Here is a 22,675-nt window from a genome sequence, read left to right as displayed (position 1 = left end):
AACACACAAGTGCATGTGGTCTTTTTCAACGCGACAGCATTAAAGGGGCAGTCTACTGAATTTTATCGGCCATATTTTCCTTGCGGCAACCGATAGCTCTTTACTCAAACTACCATTTAACCAGGTGTGGTGCCAAGAAGTGCGGTAGAACATTTTAAAATAGAATTTACTGATGTGGGAACACATATGCATGAGATGGTAGTCTCATTTCGCAACAATGAAAATACAAACGTCATAGCAATTTATAAAGTGCAATTTTCAAGTGCTGAGGTGATTAAAAGCAGTTGCCACTGAAAGGATATTGGATACATAGGTCACAATTAGTTAAAGTAACCCCCTGTTAGTTAAAGTAACCAAACTGAGAAGAGTGCGTTTTGGGGGAGCTAAATACAGTTGGAGTGCATTGCGGGAAAGCGAACCACAGGGGACGAACGAGTGCGTCCCCACAGGTTAGGAATGCTTGTGAATATTACCCATAAGATTAAAAATGACACAAAAAAAAGTTAATACTTAACGGAAACACGTATGGCCAATCACTGTTTCAGTATCACGGTTCAAAATAAGGGAAACCTTGCAGATAAAAGTCTGCTTTCAACATGATGTTCTCCATAAAAAGGTTCAATCTTTCAAAGGACTGTTAAATAAGTTAAGGTGCCTACATGGAGCCGATGCTTTGTAATCAAATTATATCATTCCTGCATTGAACTATGTTTTCCATCATTCCAACTGATTACACCATTGTACAATCCGGTTTTAGAAGCTGCTGCACTTATGCATGCATACCTTATGTGCCAACGCATGCTTTTGCTATTGACCCAACAGTTGTTTGCTGGTGTTTCCTGTGAAGTTTCATGATGAAATAAAATGAATGAGCATTTCTGGTGCTTCTCTGGAAATGAACTTGCGACCTCACCTGGAGAACTTCCTGTGTCAACGACACGAAGATGTCCAGTCCAAGCACCCACGCGACGAAAGCACTCTAGATGGAAATATTGAGAAGGAAATATGAATATGGAATACGAAAAAATGGAAGTTCTCAAATATAAATTCATCCAAATGATTTTCAACCATGCAACAGACACATTGTATACGCACTTGAAATTCAAAATATTAGTCCACCCCACATGAAAGTTCTGTCATTAAAGAATGTAGTGGAAATGGAGGACACATCCAGCTGCAATCTATTATATCTGTCAAAATATCATATTATGCACAAAAGTGGTGCTTACCTAGAATATTCATTAAAGAATGCTGTATCAGAGCATTTATGCACCCAAAAAAAAATTTACGCACATATTTTGAGCTCCGAACATACCTACCCAAAATTAAGTACACCATTAAATGTTTTCGCGTTACATTAGACAGCAGTTTTGACTCCAAGCCACACGCTGATAACTTAAGCCCCTAAGCTGGTACTAGCAGGCTACGGTCTAAAAGCTGAAGGCGTTTTTTTTTGCTTCTCTTTTTTTAATCTCATATCGCATACCATTGCAAACCATGGCTTTGCACATTTCAAACCTATTTGGACCCAACTCTTCGACTGGAAAAATTAGCACTGTGAATAATGCCCTTTTCACGTCTATTGCATTCAAGCAGTGATTTATTTTTGAGGGTGAAAATACTTCTCTTCACGTAATCCTCTTAACTGATTGTCTCCATTTCAAATGATAAGGCAATAATGTGTAATAATCACTCATTATGGTTAGGCGTGCTTGTGATTCCTACCGATAACATTAAAAATGATGCTAAAAAAATGTTAATTTACCGGTTACTAGAAACACGTATGGCCAATAATTGTTTCAGTATCATGGTACAAAATAAGGAAAACATTGCCAATATAAGTCTGCTTTCAACATTGTGTTCTCCATAAAAAGGTTCCATCTTTCAAAGGACAGTTAAATAAGTTGAGGTGCCTACATGGCGCCAATGCTTTGTAATCAAATTATATCAGTCTTGCACTGATGTATGTTTTCTATCATTCCAACTGATTACACCATCGTTCAATCCTGTTTTGGAATTAGCCAGGACAGCAGCTTGGGCATGTTGGTTATTCATTTGTGATGGAACAGCGCAAAATACCGGGACAAGAGACAAGCGCTGACTTACAACTGGTTTTTATTTCGAAGAAACACTGCTTCTTATACCTTCTTCTCCCTCTCAAAACAACAACAAATGTGTCACAACCATATCGTTCAAGCGTCCAAAAAAACATAAGATAAATAATCACAGAGATTTATAATCACATTTTTAACATTTCAAATTCTTTCTTAGTCAAAGCAACAGACGGCGTGCTGACACAATCGTCGCGCAGACTCGCTATCGAAGCTGCCTCGATTATTTCCCTGACTAACTGGTCTTTGTGATTAGCCAAAGTTTTGCATTTCTGGAAAACAGGTGCACAACTTGTTGAAGGGCAATCTCTGCAATGAATTCTCAGGTTCCGGCAAGCTTGCTCGAAATTAGTTTTGTGTTCTAGTAGCCTTTCGTTCATGCACCTACCAGTCTGCCCTATGTATTGTTTACCACATGCCACTGGCAACGAATAAACAAGGCCTTCGGTGCACTCCACAAAGGGGGTTCGATGCTTTATCGTGCATCCCTGCTTCTGTTTGGTCGGGTCGGAATTGACTCGTCTGCACAGACTTTTGAGTTTGTTAGGAGCAGTCATCACTACATTGACGCCAGCTTTTCGACCTATGCTCTTCAGGCGATGGGAAACGTGAATGTACAGGTGCCCCAAAAGTAATACGGAGCACGCGAGCGGTGGCCGAAATGGAAAAAACTGCATGCCAGCGCGCTCTATCAGCAGATGCGCGGCAAAGAACTAAGGGGCGTCGGCACATCCGGCTGACCCATCTCGATAACTTGATGCTCGCGTTATCGCCGCCACGAGCGAAGTTGCGCTGCTACCATCAGTGCTCGCCAGGGGCACTTTAAATACATCATGCAAGCGTTTGTTGCTTGTCTTCGCCGTGTAGAAAGTGGCGTTCGGCAGGTTGCACTTTTTGCTTTTTCAGGAATGCCACCACTTTCAGCCTGCGAGACCGCCGTGGTTCGCTCTTCGCTTCGGGGCGAGTTTGTGATAGTGCAAAACTAAGCAAACTTCACAAAGGACACAAGAAGGGAAGACGAGACACAGAAGCTGATATAACCATGGAACGTCTCACTCTGATCGTCTTCCCTTTCTGCGTTCGTCATGAAGTTCGCGCTGCTTTTATCGTGATGAACAAGCTCATGATGTGTTCGTCGAGTTTGTGCGCAACTGAACAAATTAAAGATCACTTCCGTTGGCACAAATTTGCTTTCTTAGAATGGAGGATAAAAGACAAACAAAAAACGAGCTTGTCTCTCATTTAGTCGTCCTCTATCGGCTGGCTCTATTTTACAAGCGTGCAAAGGAGAAAAGGGCAACAGGGTGGAGGCGATTAAAAAAAACAACTTCCAAAGGCACTTTTCATGCAAACTCAAAGGTTAATGACGGGTGAAGCTCCCGCTCACGTTAATGACAGCGACCATGCGGCGATGAAGGGACACGTATAATGAGTCGACGTATCCGGGTTGCTCTCGAAAGTTGTCCAGTGTAAGAAAGTGAATTTTTGTGGAAGAAAATGGTCTTGAATTATTAGCCCACTTGCTATGCCGTTGAGCACCTATTTTTATCAAAGACAGCACATGCCTGCTACTGTTTTTGTTTTTTTGTTTGTCATGCGTTCCCTAGAGCGAAGCAAAGTTGTCACCACATTTGCCAAAACGTTCCTCGAGTGCTTATACTCGTCAGCGCACAAACTCGCCGCCATGTGTAGCACAAACTTCGGCTGCTCCACAAAGATAACGTAGGACCTGACAAAGCGTAAAGCACACGGTGCCGATGGCAAACATTTCTTCACGGCCCGGACGAACAGCAAACCATGAGGTATTGAAAGCGCCCCTGGCGGGCAGGGATGGTAGCTATGCAGCTTCGCTCTTTGAGGCGATAAGACGAGCATCAAGTTATCGAGATTGGTCAGCCAGATGTTCCGACGCCCTTTAGTTCTTTGCCGCGCATCTGCTGATAGAGCGCGCTGGCATGCAGTTTTTTTCATTTCTGCCACCGTTCGCATGCTCCGTATTACTTTTGGGGCAGCTGTACGGTATTGCTACTACCGGCCTCCTTTCTTTTTGTTTCTTTGCCTCATCTTGCTGCTCAGGCCTAGCCTGCATCAGGTGCTTTTTCATCTGCTTGGCAACAGAAACCAAAAGGTGTGAGGGGTAACCCGAGTTGCCAAGCCGTTCAGCCTGGCGAAGAAAGCTCACTTCCATTTTGTGAACACGATTTCCTCAAGGCATTTGTGAGACACAAGTTCACAATAGCCCTCTGGGTCAGCTTAGAGTGAGCTGATTGGAAGGGCACTGGCACTTTCTCCCCTCTGGGCTCAGAGGCCCAGCAGGCATCCCTCTAGCGAACTCAAGTCTCAGGTCTAAAAACCTTAGTGATCCTTGAGCAGGAAGCTCGTGCATGACACGAGCTTCCTACGTTAGAAACAGTAATGGAGGAGGTGGGTTGCTTTGCACAGGCTTTGCAGCCACTTATTGTCACGCACGAACTTCCTGCTTAAGGATCACTAAATACGTTAGAAACAGTAATGGAGGAGGTGGGTCGCTTTGCACAGGCTTTGCAGCCACTTATTGTCACGCACGAGCTTCCTGATTAAGGATCACTAAGGTTTTTAGACCTTCATTTGCTTCTCTTTCATTTGCTTCTCTCTCTTTCATTCTCATATCGCACACCATTGCAAACCCTGGTTTTGCAGTTTTAAAGCCTATTTGGACCCAACTGTTAGACTGGAAAAATTAGCGGTGTGAATAATGCCCTTTTCAGGTCTATTGCATTCGAGCAGAGATTTATTTTTCTGGGTGAAAATACTTCTCTTCATGTAATCCTCTTAACTGATTGTCTCCATTTCAAACGATAAGGCAATATGTAATAATCAGTCATAGGTTAAGAGTGCTTGAGATTCCTACCCATAACATTAAATATGACACAAAAAAATGTTAATTTACCAGTTAACAAAACACATATGGCCAATCCCTGTTTCAGCATCATGATTCAAAATAGGAAAAACCTTTCCAACAGAAGTCTGCTTTCAACATAGTGTTCTCCATAAAAAGGTTCCATCTTTCAAAGGACAGTTAAATAAGTTGAGGTGCCTACATGGCGCCAATGCTTTGTAATCAAATTATATCAGTCTTGCACTGATGTATGTTTTCTATCATTCCAACTGATTACACCATTGTTCAATCCTGTTTTGGAAGCTGCTGCACTTATGCATGCATACCTGATGTGCAACGCATGCTTTCGCTATTCACCCAACAGTTGTTTGCTGGTGTTTTCTGTGCAGTTTCATAATGAAATAAATTAAATGAGCATTTCTGGTGCATCTCTGGAAATGAGCTTGCGACCTCACCATGAGAACTTCCTATGTCATTGACAGGAAGACGACCAGGAACCCACGTGATGAATGCACTCTAGATGGAAATATGGGGATTGGTTTGCTTTATTGGGGTTTAATATCCCAAAGCAACTCAGGCTATGAGGGACGCTGCAGTGAAGGGCTCCGGAAATTTCGACCACATGGCGTTCTTTAACATGCACTGACATCGCACAGCACACGGGCCTCTAGAATTTCGTCTCCATCGAAATTGAGCCGCCCCGGCCAGGATTGAACCCACATCTTTCAGGCCAGCAGCCGAGCGCGTACCCACTAAGCCACGCGGCGGGCGTAATTAACACATTTGCACTCTTTAACTTTGCCTTCCAATAAAGATGCAGTGAAGAAGAATCTGAACTTGTCTTTGAGCCGTGGGAGCTCGATCTACATGTTTTGAGCATTCTTAGAAACTTCGACTTATTGCCCTGTGTGGCCGATTTTTCTAATTAAATCGAATTAACATCCGGCTCCCGCCTTTATTTTTTTAATTCTCCCCGTACGATGGGTGGAGTCGACCAACGCGTGGAGTGCCTTTAAGCCGGCTCCGTGGAGGCTTTGCTTTCCCTTTATTTTGTTTTTTAGGTTTCCGTGAATAAATAGTTTCATTCACAGATAATATAGCTGCAGAATAAGTACACAGAAATAAAAATGCGCGTGGACTATTTGCTACTAGAGATTACTACGTATTACTCCGCCGATGGCAGAGCGGCAAACCGCCATGGGACTGGGTGAAAGGCACTCCACGCGTTGGTCGACTCCACCCACCGTGCGGGGAGAATTAAAAAAAAAGAGGGAAGCGAATGTAAATTCGATTTAATTAGGGAAATTAAGGAAGAAAGCTCATATCGTGCAGATTGAGTTCCCGCGGTAAAAAGACGAGTTCAGATTCCTCTTCACTGCACCTTTAACTGGTGTGATTGCACAGGTACGCAACAAACTTGTTTTGCGCTCAGCTTCCTTTGGCTTTAGAATCCCAGCTATGTGAGCAATGCACTCTATTGCCGTTCATTATCCTACAAAGTCTATACTAAAGTTTTTGTCATTTCGTAGTCGCTACAGTTTAGCTATCTATGAGATTTTTACAGTCTTCAGAAGATATCCAGTTTAGTTAAGCTTCTTATGTTTCAGGATCACATGTAAGCTTTAATAGGGCCTTGTGTACTCATTAGCGCTTCTTCGGCTAAAGTAGCACTTTCTTTTGTGAACGTGCTGAAAATGTGAAAGAATATTGTGCGAAACATTTGTCGAATGGTTAAGTATGCTCCCGAAATTTCGTGCGATAGTGTCTTTGACAACCCAGAACAACTGTTCAAAAATATCTAATAAAAATGCTCCAACAGTCTTCATGCCCTCAAAGCTGATGCGGGCGTCAAGCAGGTTCCCAACTTGAGGTCCCTGTAGATGATCCGCTGTCCCAGGTATCGGCAGGCGAGCAGAAGCTAATGGAGGAAGTATCGCGCCTCAGCCTCTGTTGCCTTGTTCCGGCACCTATGCATTTACATGAGTGACTGGAAAAAGAATGCCGCAAAACAGTCTAGCTAGCCCAGCGAAGCCCTGCAGTTTAGACATTTGGCTCTGAATGACTGCTCACTGCAACACCCGAGCTAACGAGTTAGTCCACAGTAGTGAAATAAGCAGTCAAATTTTTTCTCTGCACTGCACTGCAGCGGCAACACACAAGTGCATGTGGTCTTTTCAATGCGGCAGCGTTAAGGCCCCTATTCTGCAGAAAATCTGGCATCGTCCCTGTTGGCACTGTGAGCGACAAATCCCCGGAAATGAAGCCTAGGTGGTTGATTGTGTTGGTTTAATGGTGCATAGGAAACTCGGGCCATCATGCACCAAACTCATGGTATAGGAAAAGTTTTTTGTGGCTTTTAAGAAAAATATGGAAAGTGATCAGTGGTGTAGAGGGCTTAAAAAGTTTAATCTACCTAGTAATAATACAGCGAAAGAAATTTAGGAATGGCTAAAGGTAAAAGCTTTAAAGAAGGTCAGGTAACCCCAACAGCGATCCTTGGCTGGACAAGGATGTCGAGCCTCCCGACCAGTAAAACAAAATCTCGGCCTCCTCCCCAGGAATTCCTCCCCAGCAATGAGAAGGTGGCTGAGGTGTATAATGAGTTACGCAAAGAAGTGGGTGAAATTTAGAGTTTGTTGAGAAAACCTATCTCTCTCAAAAAGCTGAACACACAAGATATTTCGACAGCTGCATCTTCACCCAAGAGTAACATTGGGTGTAAAGGAATGTGTTTATTATAAAACTCAGTAAAATAAATTTTCCCTAGTTTTGCGAGTTTTGTGCAGAAAAATAAAATGTGATTTACGTGAATTCTTCTCCGCACTTTTCACAAAGAGGTTTTTCTTGTTTTGTGAATAGAAAGTTATGAGTAAGGTGTGCATGTCCTTTACGAAGCCAGCAGAGATCAACATCCTTGAAACGTTCCTGGTGTGTGCAAGATTTCCATTCATCTAAAACTGGCATTAACAAGTGTAGTTTTTACTTCATTGTTCCAAGCTAACTGCCATTTTTTCCTTAACTTACTGTGTACTAAGTGCATGTGACCATTAAAGGGTATGTTTACTATGATTATTTGTTTGCAACAGGCTTCAGCAGCATACAAGTCTGCTCTCTCGTTGCCTTTAATTCCTATATGACTCGGTACCCTGCAGAGTTTTATGTTTTTTCCTTCAGCTGTGGCTGTTCTTATGTTGTGTATGACGTCACCAAGTATTGGAGTGATTGCATTTTTAGATTGAAGGGCTGTAAGTACACTTAGTGTGTAAATAATGCTGTTTGGGAAGTTCTCAATTACTATTTATTAGTACAGCTACACTGATGGTGTAACATTCGGCAGCGAAGATAGACGCACACTATCTGTCCCTTGCACCACTGTGCTTCCAACGTAGGCATCTGTTTTTGAACCAACGGTGCAAAAGGCTGTAAAAGAATTGTACTTTTCCTCAAGTTTAAGAAATACTTGTATATTATATGTTGTTGTGGAGTTTCTGTTCTACGGAACTGTGTAAGAGTGAAATCACAGATAGTAGGGAAATTGTCCCATTGTGGTAGTGGATCTCGCCTTCGGGCAATGCTTGGCAATGTGTTAAGTATGCTGAGGTTTTGGCATATCTCTTCAAATCGCAAGAGCAGTGGCCGGGAAGCTTGCAGTTTGTTGTTAAAGAGCGTTCTAGATGGGCACATTGTAGTGATGGGGTAACAAATATGCTTCTGTAGTGAATGTATTTTTCGAATGTAAGAACATGTAAGCATGGCTCTCCTGTCTGCAAGTGATTATTCGTTAGTTTCTACATAAAGACTGTGTATAGGCGATGTTCTTCTGTATGCACCAGTGGAAGGACGCAACCCTAAGTTATGTATTGGATCCAGTTGGTTAAGTTACGATGGTAACAGGTACGATGGTGCGATACATGGGAACAGTAAAACACTGTTGCTAAACCAATGAATGGGCGTCCGGACGGTGACAAGTTGGATAGAAAAGGTGAACTTGAGCCACAGCCATGACATCCACATTGTCAGTTACCCAGGAGATTCAAAAGAAGCTGTGCTTTCCATGCTGACAAAGACTCTGCATCTCGCAACCTTGCGCAGTCCAGTCTTCTACCTGTGCCCCTGTCACGCATAAATTTGTTCAATTTGGGCACAAGCCCCTTGGACACTTTGATGCATTGGGAGCACAAACACTGCATGCAGCGTCATCCGTCGAGATGAAGGCCGTTAGCATCAAGCTCCAGCAGGTGGGCAAATGGCGGCGGCAACGCTATTGAGAATAGTCGTGAAACGGACAAGGGCCATGCTGGAGTTGCAATAACATTCTATCGCTCGGAAATCACAGCTTCCAAAATATTACAACAAACCGCAAAAAAGTTACTAGAATACGAGTAGGCAGAACCAGTTTATTGAACATTGAGCTTTAGAGGTAATGTAAACCAGGTAAGTATTTGGAAATGACTTCAAAGTGACTGCCAAAAGAATACCTAAAAACATTTCACAGAAGGCACCAGGAATATACAAAAATTTTTTGCACGATCTGATACTAATAACACTGTAAATCAAAAAATCAAAAGAGTTCTAAAACACCTACGGTGGAGAGCACAACTCGCTTAATCTCTGCATTGTGTTGCCATAAAAATCTGAGCCAAATAATCCACTTCAGCACGCAGCAGAAAACCCACAATCCCACACGAAAGTTGGCGAGCCTTTCCCGGAAACTTTTTCATGCCCGCACCCTTCTCTGTCCCTTGCACCAGCGAATACGAGTTGAGAGATGGCCATTGGTTAGATTTTTTGCGACGTCAGGACGTGGCCAATAAGCCGTGTAGCTCCGGCAGATTTTTTTTTTTTTTTACTTTCATCCGGGAAGCGCTTCTGGGCTAAAAGCCATTCACTCTCGCACTCCAGAAGAACCTGCCACAGGCCTAGTAGGTACAACAAAAACCTAGCAACAAATTAAACCAGGACATTAAAAAGCGCGCCAAAAGTGAACAGGCCCCGTTGTCCTGCATGACTGTTTTCTTTTTCTTTTTTTCGTCTGGCCACAGACCCTCTGACATATTTTCACACACCCACCAACAGAGTACTGGCTGTAATCCAGGAGCTTGGAGATGACGGCCTCAATGTACTGGTTCTGGTCCGGGTGTGTCCTCACACTGCGCTGAGTTAAAGCTCGATTAACGCAACAGTGGAGATGGAATGCAGAGGAAAGTACGAAGAGTGGATTGAAAGTAGTTTTATGCCACAGTAAGTCAAGGAGAGCCCGGTACGAATTCTCTGGAAGGAGCATAAACCTGCAATTGACTTAGTGATGCTGCTGAGTGTGCTAGAGTTTTGCGCAGACAATGTGCAGCAAATCAAGTGGAATGACTTTCATCAACGTCTGGATAGTGCCTCTTTTAATTAGTTTTTTATTTTGTAATTGGCCAAACAAAAACAACTCAGAGTGCCAAAGGAAAGAAGCCTGACTCTTCCGCAGAGTCCTCCTTTACCTCCCTTAGGGGTATGCAATAAGAAATGGCAAAAGATCATTCAGACTAGCAGGGTTCACTGCAGTGATAGAGTACAGGCGTGGCAGCGTCAGGCATCCTAGTACCCAGCGACAGTGGGATCAGGCAATTTACAAGGAGCGGGTGGCTATAGCTGGCCCTGAGTGCAGCTAATTAGAGATTGATAAGAAAGGTCCCTGTCCCGTAGCAGACAAAACTTGGTTGTCAATGATGATGATGATCATCATGCGTCTCTACATCTCTCCAGATAGTATCCGAGCAAAGTTATTTACAAAAACCAAGGCTCAGCTTGCAACTCAACTGGCTGCTTGCTACAGGGGACCCATCACTGTGCGTGCACGTCATCACTCACGCTTTTGTCTCCACGGCCAGCAACAAGACTGCACTGAATGAGGTGGCGCGCAGCGTCGCGTCGAGGCTACATGTGCATGCAGAATGCCGGAGCACCTTGATCAGTGCACTAATGAAAAGCTCTGCCTCCCCACCCTTCCTTCCAAACTAATGAAACAATTATTCTTTTCCGTCTATGGTTCCACAAGTGGAAAAGAAAAATTCTTGCGATGAAAGGGACGAGATTGGAAGCTGAGTGGGTGAAAGTGGCAGAGATGAGGAGAATATGAATCAGAATTTGAGCTCCTACAGTAACTGACTTACACCGAACGAGCAGACATGAGAGTGAAAACAGTTTGACTCCCATTGTAACACAGCTATTTCCAACAAACAACAAGGCAGTGATTATTTAACTAGGAGAGGCTAAATATTAGCTCTTGGTTTTCAATTCTGCGGCTCAAAGACGGATCCATGAAAGTTTTAATGGATCCCGCCTATGTTTCTTCTGCAGCAGCTGATGTTTTTGTGTTCTCGTTTTAGTTAATCAGTTCACGTTTCATTTCATATCGATGGCACAGGTTTCAACTGCACAAGTGGCACACAAGTCCCAGGGAGCATGCAAAGCATGCATGGAAAGCCTGCAGTTCGATGCGTCCTACCACGTGGAGGATTGCAAGTGTACCCGACACGGGCTGTGCCAGGTCTAAAAACCCTGCTACCGGTCCCCCTGGGAATGCCAGGTGGATGCTGAGGTTGCACTGGACATTCAGGTGTAACGGGCACCATAGGAAAGGCATGGCCACAGTAAACATGGCCGGCTGGAAAAAGAAGAAGCCCTACTAAATTGGAGAGACACGGGAGAGGTCTTTGCCCTGTAGTGGGCGTAGTCAGGATGATGATGATGACGATGAAGCTAAACTTAATTTGTTTTCGCTGTCTGCCATGCATCAAAATTAAGAAAAAATGCCTTACCCAACCCTCCTGCTCTCTCCAAGGGCACAGTGCCGGTTGTCGATCTCGGCATGGTAAGAGCACCTAAACATGTAAACAAAAACATAAACAGGGCAGAGTCAGTGAGCACAGCATCAAATAAACATTGTCTGCAAGATTTCAGTCATGTCAGAATGAAACTAAAGCTATTCTGTGAACACCGTTAATACAAATCCAAGTAGTTGACCACAGGGTTAAAAACATTAAGCTAACATCTCTGGTTGGAGGGCCTCCTTTGAAGTCAAATTGCTACTCCGTACTCGATATGCTTCCTACCATATTCCGAGTGCAGATTGTATGTTAAGCTCTACAGGAGTAGATGATTATTACATATCACATTTTGCAAGCTTGTACACCTGTTGTCCTCCAGCAACATCGCTGATCAGTAGTTAGTACACCCACCACAGCTTGCACTGAGGCAGGTTTTGAGTTTGGTGCAGAAAAATAGTGACTAAATATTGCATGCTTCAATTACTGATGCGTCAAAAAGTTTGCTAAAGAACACACAGACACTGCACCCTTTGGCTGAGCAGAGGGAACAATAAATTTCTTCAAGTGTGGTCAACAAACGTGACAAGTTGCAGTGGAATCTTGCGAATAATCACCAGTTGCTCAGTCATGTCTTTCTACTGTTACTGCAGAGTTTCAGAATTTGCAAAGACCGAAAGGACCACTTTATGCTGCAACCTAATTACTAATTCCACCTTAGAAACAGCTTCTTTAGGCGACACTACCACAAGCATTCTACTTCAGTCTCCAGGATCCTGAAGTCTAAATGTTTTCACGTTACACTACACAGCAGTTTTGACTCCAAGCCACATGCTGATAACTTAAGCCCCTAAGCTGGCACTTGCAGGCTATGGTCTCAAAGCTGAAGGCGTTTTCATCTTCCTGTATTAAAAATCATTTGCTTCTCTCTCTTTCATTCTCCTACCGCATACCTTTCCAAACCATGGCTTTGAACATCTAAAACCAATTAGGACCCAACTGTTCGACAGGAAAAATTAGAGGTGTGAATAATGCCTTCTTCAGGTCTATTGCATTCGAACAGTGATTTATTTTTCAGAGTAACAATACTTTTCTTCACGTAATCCTCTTAACAGATTGTCTCCATTTCAAACGATATGGAAATTTGTAATAATCGCTTATTATGGTTAGGCGTGCTTGTGATTTCTACCCATAACACTAAATATGACAAAAAAAACATCAATTTACCAGTTAACAGAAACACGTATGGCCAATCATTCTTACAGTACCATGGTTCAAAATAAGGAAAACCATGCCGATAGAAGTCTGCTTTAAACATGTTTTCCATAAAGAGGTTCCATATTTCAAAGGTTAGTTAAATAAGTTGAGGTGCCTACATGGAGCCAACGCTTTGTAATCAAATTATATCATTCCTGCATTGACATAAGTTTTCTATCATCCCAACTGATTACACCATTGTTCAATCCTGTTTTGGATGCTGCTGCAATTATGCATGCATACCTTATGTGCCAACGCATGCTTTCACTATTGACCCAACAGTTGTTTGGTGGTGTTTTCTGTGCAGTTTCATGATGAAATAAATTGAAAGCACATTTCTAGTGCTTCTATAAATGAACTTGTGACCTCACCTGGAACTCTTCCAGTGTCGTCGGCCGGAACACGACGAAACACCCACGCGAAGGAAGCACTGTAGATAGAAATATGGAGATGGAAATATCAATATGGAATATGGAAAGATGTAAGTTCTCAAATATAAATTCATTCAAATGATTTTCAACCATGCAACATATATATTGTATACGCCCTTGAAATTCCGAATATTAGTTCACCCCACACCAAAATTCTATCATTAAAAAATGTAGTGAAAATGGAGGGCCACGTCCAGCTGCAATTCATTAAGAGACCAGTCAAAAGATTATCGTATTATGCATAAAAGTGGTGCTCACCATGAATATTCATTAAAGGATGCTGTATCAGGGCATTTATGCAGCCAAAAAAAAACTTCTACTCACATATTTTGCGCTCCGAACACACCTACCCAAAATTAAGTACACCATTAAATGTTTTCGCGTTACACTAGACAGAAATTTTGACTCCAAGCCACAAGCTGATAACTTAGCCCTAAGCTGGCACTACCAGGCTATGGTCTCAAAGCTGAAGGCGTTTTCATCTTCCTGTATTAAAAATCATTTGCTTCTCTCTCTTTCATTCTCATATCGCATACCATTGCAAACCATGGCTTTGCACATCTAAAACCAATTTGGACCCAACTATTCGACTGGAAAAATTAGTGGTATGAATAATGCCCTCTTCAGGCCTATTGCAATCGAACAGTGATTTATTTTTCAGGGTAAAAATACTTTTCTTCACGTAATCTTCTTAACTGAGTGTCTCCATTTTAACGATAAGGCAATATGTAGTAATCACTCATTATGGTTAGGCATGCTTGTGATTCCTACCCTTAACATTATAAATGACAATAAAAATGTTGATTTACCAGTTAATGGAAACATGTATACCCAATCACTGTTTCAGTATCACAGTTCAAAGTAAGCAAAACCTTGCCGATAGAAGTCCGCTTTCAACATGGTGTTCTCTATAAAAAGGTTCCATCTTTCAAAGGTCAGTTAAATAAGTTGAGGTGCCTACATGGAGCCAATGCTTTGTAATCAAATTATATCATTCCTGTATTGACGTATGTTTTCTATCATTCCAACTGATTACACCATTGTTTAGTCCTCTTTTGGAACCTACTGCACTTATGCATGCATACCTTATGTGCCAACATATGCTTTCGCTATAGACCCAACAATTGTTTGCTGGTGTTTCCTGTGCAGTCACAGTTGACACACAGTTTCCTGTGTGTCAAATGTCAGTTATTCTCTTTTTAAGACTCTTTACAATTCCATAGAAATAGATGCCAGAGGAAAACTCAGAATATACTGCATCACTCACACTACATCACTACAAACTGCTTATGCGTCATGGAAAGTAAGGGGGCGCTGCTTTTCAAGGAAGTGAAGCGCGGCTCGCATGGAGGTCTTTTTCACGCGAAACCTCACCTCGAGAAATGGGCATGTGGCCGTGCAGCCGAACTTGCACAGTCACGCGCTGAGGAAGCGGTCACCCTTGCGTCCATGCGAGAGTTGCTGGCGCATATCAACCATGGCGAAACGCCGAACCCCGTTCGGGACAGTGTTGAAAAGATAAGCGAATGTCGTTGCTTGACCGGTCGTCTGGGAGCGCTAAATCTGCTGCCCTATCACGTGGTTCTTTTGGTATTTCGCGGGCTTTAAGGCAAATAAAAGAAGCTGTATCAGTGGTACTTGTTTGCAAACAAGGCAAATGGTTATTTTCGATGGGATCTACAACTCCTGCTTTGACACTTTCTTTCTGAAGGCAATAATTAAAAATTAGCTAATTAGTCTCTGCTAATTAATTTGCTTTGCATAATAAAAAATACTGCAGACTAGAGCACGCGACTAGCAACAACCCTTAGTCGGTCTCACGGGGCTAGGGCACTTCTTTTATAAAAGCTTGGTTACATTTAGCTGGGACAGCCTGTGTGTGTGTGTATATAACAAAAATGTTATTGTAGTATTCAAATAATAACTATAAAACAACATAAGCAATATATAATGGACAAGTCTCACAACTTTTCCTCTGCTCGTACAGCAATGATGTTATGCATCTAGCAAAACTTTGCATTTATCCAACAGCCACTATTACTTATGGAACAAGCTTCTCTGGTGGCTGTATAAAGGTGTCCGTTATAAGGTTAACGTAGGAGTTGAGCTGTATTCGAGTGTTGAAGTGTAGCCCTCCTTGCTCCTTGCAGAGCGGTAAAGTTGTCTACTCTCACAATTGACAGATACCTCGTCTGGCAGGGTTACTTCGCATTTTAGCGAAAGTTGCAGGTATGTTACTTGAAGGTTAGCAAAAGGTCATTTCCAAGTTATAACGTTCCAGAAGGACTAGAAAAAAGCTAAACTCAATTTGTTAATGTTTCTGTGCTACCAGGATTGGCATCACAATTTCGCATCACCCTGGCTGCTGCTGAAATTCGCATTAGAAGGAAGAAGTCCAGCGATTTTTTTTTTGCAGTGGTGATTTCCATCTCATCTCTCCATCTCACCTTTCTAGCACATTTAAGGAATCACATCATACGATGGGCTGAAGACTAATCCGCTCGTTTCGCTCTAATGCGCGATGTGGAGTTCGCCCGTGACCGGTTTGCACCCCAGTACACTGGAACAACTTTGCTCTCACTCGCAACACATCACACTCGCTTCAAAGCTCCTTGCCACTCGCTTCCGCTCCTCCACATTTCACCTCCTATCTGTGGACAACACCTTACGCCACGTCTCGGGAGCGGCAGTAACAGCTGTCACTGCAGAAAATTGCAGGCCCCTGTACCCTTCCCGAAAATGATCATTAAGACAGTGCCTGTATTCGCAGCACGACCTCCATGTTCACACATGCGCCACAAACCCCAGGACACGTTGCGGTGCCAGCTTCTGACCAGCCGTGCGAGGTGCCAGTGTCAGCGGCCAGGCACAGGCGCTTAAATCAAATGATCAACCCTTCCTCATGACAGACTTTGGTCTTCCATTCAAGCAGCCAACCCCAAAAGCTTAGCAGCCCACCCGGCCTGGCATTTTTCAGAGAGCAACCTGCTGCACACACTGCGCCACAGCTTCTCATCTGTTGTCGTTTGTCTCATTCACACAGCACCTGGTTTTTATTGGAAACCTACTACCCCTGCTACATGGACGTTACGAATGAATTCCAACCGAATATCATTCGACTTGACTGCCGAGCTTACGCTGCTACACGAATTTTTCAACGGCTTTCGGTTCAGATGTCAGTCGGGTCGACGGAGCACCGCGGAGACATTCCAGATTTTCTAATGTCTTCCAAATGTGAACACAGACCTCACAGACCAATATCCGTCGCCGTCGCTTCACCCCGCCCGCAGCCGTGCCGCGCAGCTGCTTGTGGCTGTTCATTCCGAAATCAGCTGCTCGTTTTTTAAACTGCTTGTTTAGCGAATAGCTAGTGTTCACGCTAAATGACTGCTTGGAACTAACAGTACACCACTTAGCATTTACCGCTTGAGCGCGATATTTCCCGAGCAGTGCGCCGATGAGAATGACTGCCCTCCAGTACTTTTGTTTACATGGTTGTGTACAGTCAGCTAGTGCTCGCTTGCGTGACATAAAATGCAGTCTGCACTTTACTTGCACTGAATAATCTCTTCTCTTTTGTTTCGATTGTACTCGTGATTGTTTACGCAGAGCGACAAATATGTAGGAAGTGTCGACGCGATCGCTCGCCTGGTAAACACTTTATAGCTGGTTTGCTGACATTGCGATCAACAGATGCTTCTTTCTAATTGTCCCTTCTTTCTCCGATGTGACCAGTACTTGATTTTAAATCACTCTACCCAGAAGTATGCTATCTAGAACTCGCCAAAACTACACTCGTTGACCATTTGCATTCGCTAAAACTCGTGCATTCGCTCTCCACAATCGCCGAAAAGTACACACGAACCCTGCGGACTTCCTAAGCCTACTCGTCGCAGAACGGGGTCGTCATCGGTTAAAATTTCAAAATTTGACAAGCGTTTATCGCTGCCGCTCGAGTGTTGAAGTGTGCGCATGGGAAACGAAGCCGCTAGTTTCGCTTATTTTTATTGTGGATAAGGTAGAGACAAGGAAAGGTATATTAACGCCATCGTCTCATCAGCGTGAAGTTTTCGCAGCCGCCTATCTGGGGAGGACACAAAGGGTGACCAACCGCCGGCCTGATTTATGGGTGTCGTTGGCCTGAAAAACATGCCACACTACAATGATATGTGACTTTTAGTCGTGCTGGTGTCATTGTCGGTCTAGTGTGACCGCTGCAACCACCGACGTCGCCGCCGTGTAGTTGTACGCACTCAAAACGATCTAAAAGTCACTACTGGAACTCGATGGCAGCAGTGCCAGGTGAGTGAATGCTGAAGCTTTCGAATGTGCTTGGAAATTGTCGTGTAGCACCACGGGAGTCCGCCGAGTCCGAATTGAAACTTTGTTTTGAGGAAAGGAAATTACGCAGTAATCGTCTTGCATAACTCGGTGGACACCTGAACCAAGCCGTAAGAAAGAGATAAAAAAGCGAGTGAAAGCATTCGAACTTTCGACTGCCATTCGACTCACATGTCATTTGAACGTAAACATGTACTATGGGTACAACCATTCAACCACATGCGGTTCTTTAAAAGGGATATTAAAATTTCAGTACACGTGGGCGTCTTCGCATTTTGCTTCCGTCAAAATGTTGCCGTCGAGGCCGGGATCGAACTATAGCGAACTCGTTCTCAGCAGCCGAACGCATAACTACTGCCACTGTGACACAGGTCAGTAAGATACGAGTAAGCTTTAGGCATTGCTTGCCTTGCCTAAGCCTTTCTCATCACCATCCCTCGAAACTTTCCACAGAACCACTAGTAAATGGTGTGTTGAGGCAGGCAATGAATGTGAAAATAAGAAAACTCACTTTTCCTCTTGATGTCGGGAGCCGCACTCGAGCCATTCTGCACTGCGATGTAGTAGCCTATGGCTTGCACTCTCGATTACTGACCCACACGACGAATGCACTCTAGATGGACATATGGAGATGGAAATATCAATATGGAATATGGAAAGATGTAATTTCTCAAATATAAATTCATTCAAATGATTTTCAACCATGCAACATATATATTGTATACACACTTGAAATTCCGAATATTAGTTCACCCCACACCAAAGTTGTATCTTTAAAAAATGTAGTGAAAATGGAGGGCCACGTCCAGCTGAAATTCATTAAGATACCAGTCAAAAGAGTATCGTATTATGCACAAAAGTGGTGCTTACCATGAATATTCATTAAAGGATGCTGTATTATGGCATTTATACAGCCGAAAAAAAACTTTTACTCACATATTTTGCGCTCCGAACACACCTACCCAAAAATAAGTACACCATTAAATGTTTTCGCGTTACACTAGACATAAATTTTGACTCCAAGCCACACGCTGGTAACTTAAGCCCTAAGCTGGCACTAGCAGGCTATGGTCTCAAAGCTGAAGGCGTTTTCATCTTCCTGTATTAAAAATCATTTGCTTCTCTCTCTTTCATTCTCATATCGCATACCATTGCAAACCATGGCTTTGCACATCTAAAACCTACTTGTACCCAACCGTTCGACTGGAAAAATTAGCGGTGTGAATAATGCCCTTTTCACGTCTATTGCATTCAAGCAGTGATTTATTTTTGAGGGTGAAAATCCTTCTCTTCACGTAATCCTCTTAACTGATTGTCTCCCTTTCAAACTATACAGAAATTTGTAATAATCACTCATTATGATTAGGCGTGCATGTGATTTCTACCCATAACACAAAATATGACACAAAAAAGGGTCAATTTAGCAGCTAACGGAAACACGTATGGCCAATCACTCTTACAGTACCATGGTTCAAAATAAGGAAAACCTTGCTGATAGAAGTCTGCTTTCAACAAGTTCTCCATGAAGAGGTTCCATCTTTCAAAGGTTAGTTAAATAAGTTGAGGTGCCTACATGGAGCCAACACTTTGTAATCAAATTATATCATTCCTGCATTGACATCAGATTTCTATCATTCAACTGATTGCACCATTGTTCGATCCTGTTTTGGATGCTGCTGCAATTATGCATACATAACTTATGTGCCAACACATGCTTTCACTATTGACCCAACAGTTGTTGAGTGGTGTTTTCTGTGCAGTTTCATGTGAAATAATTTCAATGAGCATTCCTAGTGCTTCTATAAATGAACTTGTGACCTCACCTGGAACTCTTCCAGTGTCGTCGGCCGGAACACGACGAAACACCCACGCGAAGGAAGCACTGTAGATAGAAATATGGACATGGAAATATCAATATGGAATATGGAAAGATCTAAGTTCACAAATATAAATTCATTCAAATGATTTTCAAACATGCAACAGATATATTGTATACGCACTTGAAATTCCGAATATTAGTTCACCCCATACCAAAGTTGTAACTTTAAAAAATGTAGTGAAAATGGAGGGCCACATCCAGCTGCAATTCATTAAGATATCAGTCAAAAGATTATCGTATTATGCATAAAAGTGGTGCTCACCATGAATATTCATTAAAGGATGCTGTATCAGGGCATTTATGCAGCCAAAAAAAACTTTTACTCACATATTTTGCGCTCCGAGCATACCTATTCAAAATTAAGTACACCATTAAATGTTTTCGCGTTACACTAGACACAAATTTTGACTCCAAGCCACAAGCTGATAACTTAAGCCCTAAGCTGGCACTAGCAGGCTATGGTCTCAAAGCTGAAGGCGTTTCAATCTTCCTGTATTAAAAATCATTTGCTTCTCTCTCTTTCATTCTCATATCACATACCATTGCAAGCCATGGCTTTGCACATTTAAAACCTATTTGGACCCAACTGTTCGTCTAGAAAAATAAGTGCTGTGAATAATGCCCTCTTCAGGTCTATTGCATTCGAGCAGAGATGTATTTTTCGGGGTCAAAATACTTCTCTTCACGTAATCCTCTTAACTGATTGTCTCCATTTTAACAATAAGGCAATATGTAATAATCACTCATTATGGTTAGGCATGCTTGTGATTCCTACCCTTAACATTATAAATGACAATAAAAATGTTGATTTACCAGTTAATGGAAACATGTATACCCAATCACTGTTTCAGTATCACAGTTCAAAGTAAGCAAAACCTTGCCGATAGAAGTCCGCTTTCAACATGGTGTTCTCTATAAAAAGGTTCCATCTTTCAAAGGTCAGTTAAGTAAGTTGAGGTGCCTACATGGAGCCAATGCTTTGTAATCAAATTATATCATTCCTGCATTGACGTACGGTTTCTATATCTCCAACTGATTACACCATTGTTTAGTCCTCTTTTGGAACCTACTGCACTTATGCATGCATACCTTATGTGCCAACATATGCTTTCGCTATAGACCCAACAATTGTTTGCTGGTGTTTCCTGTGCAGTCACAGTTGACACACAGTTTCCTGTGTGTCAAATGTCAGTTATTCTCTTTTTAAGACTCTTTACAATTCCATAGAAATAGATGCCAGAGGAAAACTCAGAATATACTGCATCACTCACACTACATCACTACAAACTGCTTATGCGTCATGGAAAGTAAGGGGGCGCTGCTTTTCAAGGAAGTGAAGCGCGGCTCGCATGGAGGTCTTTTTCACGCGAAACCTCACCTCGAGAAATGGGCATGTGGCCGTGCAGCCGAACTTGCACAGTCACGCGCTGAGGAAGCGGTCACCCTTGCGTCCATGCGAGAGTTGCTGGCGCATATCAACCATGGCGAAACGCCGAACCCCGTTCGGGACAGTGTTGAAAAGATAAGCGAATGTCGTTGCTTGACCGGTCGTCTGGGAGCGCTAAATCTGCTGCCCTATCACGTGGTTCTTTTGGTATTTCGCGGGCTTTAAGGCAAATAAAAGAAGCTGTATCAGTGGTACTTGTTTGCAAACAAGGCAAATGGTTATTTTCGATGGGATCTACAACTCCTGCTTTGACACTTTCTTTCTGAAGGCAATAATTAAAAATTAGCTAATTAGTCTCTGCTAATTAATTTGCTTTGCATAATAAAAAATACTGCAGACTAGAGCACGCGACTAGCAACAACCCTTAGTCGGTCTCACGGGGCTAGGGCACTTCTTTTATAAAAGCTTGGTTACATTTAGCTGGGACAGCCTGTGTGTGTGTGTATATAACAAAAATGTTATTGTAGTATTCAAATAATAACTATAAAACAACATAAGCAATATATAATGGACAAGTCTCACAACTTTTCCTCTGCTCGTACAGCAATGATGTTATGCATCTAGCAAAACTTTGCATTTATCCAACAGCCACTATTACTTATGGAACAAGCTTCTCTGGTGGCTGTATAAAGGTGTCCGTTATAAGGTTAACGTAGGAGTTGAGCTGTATTCGAGTGTTGAAGTGTAGCCCTCCTTGCTCCTTGCAGAGCGGTAAAGTTGTCTACTCTCACAATTGACAGATACCTCGTCTGGCAGGGTTACTTCGCATTTTAGCGAAAGTTGCAGGTATGTTACTTGAAGGTTAGCAAAAGGTCATTTCCAAGTTATAACGTTCCAGAAGGACTAGAAAAAAGCTAAACTCAATTTGTTAATGTTTCTGTGCTACCAGGATTGGCATCACAATTTCGCATCACCCTGGCTGCTGCTGAAATTCGCATTAGAAGGAAGAAGTCCAGCGATTTTTTTTTTGCAGTGGTGATTTCCATCTCATCTCTCCATCTCACCTTTCTAGCACATTTAAGGAATCACATCATACGATGGGCTGAAGACTAATCCGCTCGTTTCGCTCTAATGCGCGATGTGGAGTTCGCCCGCGACCGGTTTGCACCCCAGTACACTGGAACAACTTTCCTCTCACTCGCAACACATCACACTCGCTTCAAAGCTCCATGCCACTCGCTTCCGCTCCTCCACATTTCACCTCCTATCTGTGGACAACGCCTTACGCCACGTCTCGGGAGCGGCAGTAACAGCTGTCACTGCAGAAAATTGCAGGCCCCTGTACCCTTCCCGAAAATGATCATTAGGACAGTGCCTGTATTCGCAGCACGACCTCCATGTTCACACATGCGCCACAAACCCCAGGACACGTTGCGGTGCCAGCTTCTGACCAGCCGTGCGAGGTGCCAGTGTCAGCGGCCAGGCACAAGCGCTTAAATCAAATGATCAACCCTTCCTCATGACAGACTTTGATCTTCCATTCATGCAGCCAACCCCGTTTGTCTCATTCACACAGCAC

This window comes from Amblyomma mixtum, chromosome 3, assembly GCF_055824585.1.
Source record: "Amblyomma mixtum isolate Tamu chromosome 3, ASM5582458v1, whole genome shotgun sequence".
Taxonomy (NCBI): Eukaryota; Metazoa; Arthropoda; class Arachnida; order Ixodida; family Ixodidae; genus Amblyomma; species Amblyomma mixtum.
This window is presented reverse-complemented; position numbering follows the sequence as displayed.